This window comes from Meleagris gallopavo, chromosome 2 (assembly GCF_000146605.3).
Source record: "Meleagris gallopavo isolate NT-WF06-2002-E0010 breed Aviagen turkey brand Nicholas breeding stock chromosome 2, Turkey_5.1, whole genome shotgun sequence".
In the NCBI taxonomy this organism is placed as follows: Eukaryota; Metazoa; Chordata; class Aves; order Galliformes; family Phasianidae; genus Meleagris; species Meleagris gallopavo.
In genome coordinates this window covers 88,137,086-88,141,420 of record NC_015012.2, presented here as the reverse complement: position 1 = coordinate 88,141,420, position 4,335 = coordinate 88,137,086, and positions in this window count along the sequence as shown.

Below are 4,335 nucleotides of genomic sequence, written 5' to 3'. Positions count from 1 at the left end.
TGACTTTTTAAACCCTTCATCTTCTTTTAGATGATATAATAAGGTTTTGGCTGCAGCACAATAACAAACAGCTCCAATTAAAGAATTGCTTTGGAACTTACTCTAGTATTCTTTGCTGTAAGAATTTGAAAATACTGATCAACTACACATGAGATACAAGGTCCTCAATAAGGAAAAGGCAAATTATGGTTCCTTGAGACCTTTTAGAGCAGTGGGAGACAAATTCTGGTTATGAGTCATAGCTTGCTTACAGAGTTGTTGAAAATAATGATACAGTTAAAGTTGTAAAACTGTTTCATATCATTTTGGGGTAGTTTTTTAGAAAAAGTTTATTACATTATTGCTCATCTTGTAATAATATTAAAATTGATCTATCTAATCTTTTACCATAACTTCATTGCATGTTTCTCTAAGCTAAATTTATTACAGTGATGATCTCAAGTTCTTGGTTTGGTTATTTTATTTTGTTTTGCAGCCTTCTAATTTCTTACATAACTATTCTGTATTTGTTTTCCCTCCAGGAAAATAAATTCCCCTGATTCCTATTGAAGTGAGTTGAAAATGAACTTTGGATTTAGTTCAGTGAGAAAAAAATCAAGTACAACATTATAACAAAGATACACTTGAATTTGCAAAATGGGCTTAGTTTTCTCTCCCACTACAGCTACCTCTTGCCCAGGGTGTCAAGGAATACCCTAATGACCTGGAGAACCTGTGGGCATGTTTCCATAAGGGGGGCTTATGCTGGCATGTTTCTTCCTCATAGAGTATATGCAGAAGTTGAGATTTGCCCTAATAACATTCTTTTGCACATTTGTATCACATTAGTTGCTGGAAAAGGTAGTCCCTGTACTTAAAGAGAATTAGAAACATTAGGAAATAAAGTAGAAATAATTGAACAAACACTTCCATTAATAGAAAATCCTACAAAACGCCTCATAAATTTCCTGTAATTATTTGATTAACAATGTTTGGCTGTGTTGCCCTCCTGCCCTCCTCTCTGCCTTTCCCAGTCCCTCTGCCTCTCAGAGGAAGAGGACTTTGTGTCAGACAAGCACTGAAAACATGGATTTCTTACAGATATAAACAGAATTAAGTACATCACACTTTGACCAACTACAGTAAACAAAATTGCAATTAGATACTCAGCATGTGAGATTAAAACAGAAAAAAACAATCATCACTAACTCACACATACAACATACTGATACTCAGAGAAGACAAAAGCTCAGGCCCTCGTCTTTATCTCTTGAAAAGTGTAGATCTAAGCTTGTAAGTCTACTTGGTACAGCGCTGCTCTACATAGATTTAACAGCTCTGATTCACATGAGGAAATCTGTATCATGCAGTGTTTCCTCTGAGCCAACATATGCTTTTGCCCACAGATCCATCAACCAGCTTGCATGCAGCCAGTTCATCTATCACTCTTAATTTCAGAATTAATATGAATGACCTTCAGATAGCTCTGTGCTGCTCCATAGCTGCATCTACATCCCGTATTCACTCAGTGCTCTAACTGTAATAGCTCATTTCACTGCCGTGAACAATGATCATATATTAACAAATAGATTAGTTGATAGTACACTGGATTTTGAGCTGCCCTATTTCTATCTAGAATTTTCCTGACAAAAACACACATATGTATATATGTGTGTACATATATATATATATATATGCACAAATAAATGAGATGCACGTATATGTATGCTGCCTGCACTTGTGGGCAGCGTAAATCTGCCAGCAAACAGACTCGAATATGTGCCTGATCTGCTCATGCACTCCAGTTCTGATGCTTTTCACATCTGGCAAGTGCACAGTACAAGGAGATCTGAACTCACTGTAGAGGAGATGCAATGACTTTGCAAGAGCTTTGACTGGGCTGCAGGTGCCCAAATATCCCAGAAAAAAAAAATGTTTTTTAAAAGGTCTTTTAATTCTGACTCCTCTCAAAGTCAGGTTGAAAAAAGAGAATACGCCTGGATGAACCTGGATATTACATGCTCTAATTGGGAGTTATTCTTTGCATATGGATTTAATGATACCTATGATACATATTAAAATACTCAGAGTACTGCCGGAAGGATGCCATCAACTTTTACTATACCTTATGGCTCTGTGGTGAACATTATACATTTTGGTATAAAGTTTTAATACCTTTATAGCTTGGAATCCCCAAACTCCCATAAACCCAAATTCTCCTTGATCTCCCTAACAGATTGAATAACAGCTATCAGTATTAGACACAGATGTGTTAACCTACTTAGGAATCTGCACCAGTAATGTAGAACAGTGCTGTAAAAACCTCAATGCAATTCATGTATCTTTACCTTCCTATACCATCTTCTATGTTATCTGTCCCATGTTTGTAGATTCACACATGTGAAAAATATAGCCCTGTTGGAATGACCCACCAATGCAGTACTGCAGCTTTGTGGAAGGAATGAAAAATACTTCTATATCTAAAGAAAGAGGGGAAAAATGGTCAGAATAAAGTGATTCAATCTCCATTCAAGACAGAAAAGCAGAAAATAATAAAAATAATAAAATTAAAAAAAAAAACAGAAAGAGGTTTTGGAAAGTCATCAGAAAAAGCATATCAGCAGAAGGTGTAATTCTGTAAATTCCACAACACCAACTCAGTATTAACAAGAAGAAAGCTACTTTGATTCATTGGTATCACCACTTGTGTACTGCAGCTTTTCCAACCATCATACTAGAATGCTGAAATTCATTCTCCATTTTGAAATTACAAATAATGATCTCTGCACTGGCAGAGAGAGTTGCATTTACCTTCTAACAGTTCAGCTACAAACGAGCTGCAAAATAAAGGAAGGGTTGTTCATTATGTTTTGTGACTTCTGATCCTGACGTATCCCCGCCGTAATGATTTATTCAGCCCTTATTTTTTTTTTCCATGTCTTCTACCAATATTTCCATAGTTCGGCTCAAGACCAAGCTGCAGCAGGTCCAGCCCCCTGATGTGGCATACGTCTGCTGCCCAATCAATAGAACAAATGCTGAATTCTCGTTGTCTTTCCCAAAACAGGGAGTGCGAACTCCAATCTCTCTCTGTATTTAGCTATCACATTTCACAAAGCTCGTAAGAACTCGTTAACTCTGAAATGTATAGCTCTATTCACATGTCGTTGGAATTGGCCAATTGGATGTGGAAAAATGACAGCAAAAGTGATCCACCTTCACTCCTTTTGCTGCAGGTTGTCTTCTATTTCCAAATATTCCAGATACTCTTTTACAGGGAAAAAAGTCTAACAGCTGCTTTTATTGATAACAATTTTATGCCTCTCTCGTAAATGAAGACGATGACATTATGTTACACACATTTCAACTCTGGACTCTAATAATAAACTACAGGAGACAGACAAAGGTACTGCTGGGAGAATTTATGACAGTCAAAGAGCTGAACTCCTTTGAAAGAGAGACATATTCATAACATAGAAAATGCTGCAACATTAATCAGCCTGTCAGCTAAACTGCCATTTTTACTTTTCTGATTTTATATTGTTTTCCAGCCAATTACTTGACTTCAAGTCATAAGGAAGTCATAGAGACAGAGTTCTTTATATTAAGGTGTATAGAGTTCCTTGGATTTTGAAGAAGCTGTGAGGAAAGTGTCTAAGGATGTAGCTTTATCTTACTGATGAAAGTTCGTTCTCCTCCCTCATGCTTTTGCATGTACTATTTCCACATAAAATGCTCTCATAAAGATATAGATTAAACAGTGACATAGCTGCTATTCAAGGCACTCATTTTTTCTTCATACATTTTAATGCTAACTTTAAAAAGAACACTATGCTTGCATGATTTTCCTATGTGTCAGGTCTTTAAAATACACAAAACCCACTCCATCCATCAGGCAGCCCTCTCAAACCTTCATCATTTTAACACCTAATTTTCCCTGAGGAAAATATATTGTCTGTATGAAGGAAATAATTTTTTTAAGTCATCCAGAGGACATTTGAAATATATATGTATACATATATATAAAAATTGTACAATTGTGCCAGGACTCTAACATTTCCTCACTCTCCTGAATCACCCAGAACAATTGTGCCGCATCACTTTAAGTGAAATTGTTACTGCTGAATGTTTTTAAATGACTGCCCTGGACTGCAGTGCTTTCCAGCCACCTTCCGATTACACTGGAGGAAGAACACCTTCCAGGTTTGCTGTGCTGATCATTGTGGTCCTGGAGGATGTTTGGGGCTATGCAAACAGAAAGAAGGGCAGTGGCTCTGCTTTCAACCCTGGAGTGATTCCAGCAATAGAATCATAGAGTGGCCTGAGTTGAAAAGGACCACAATGATCATCTAGTTT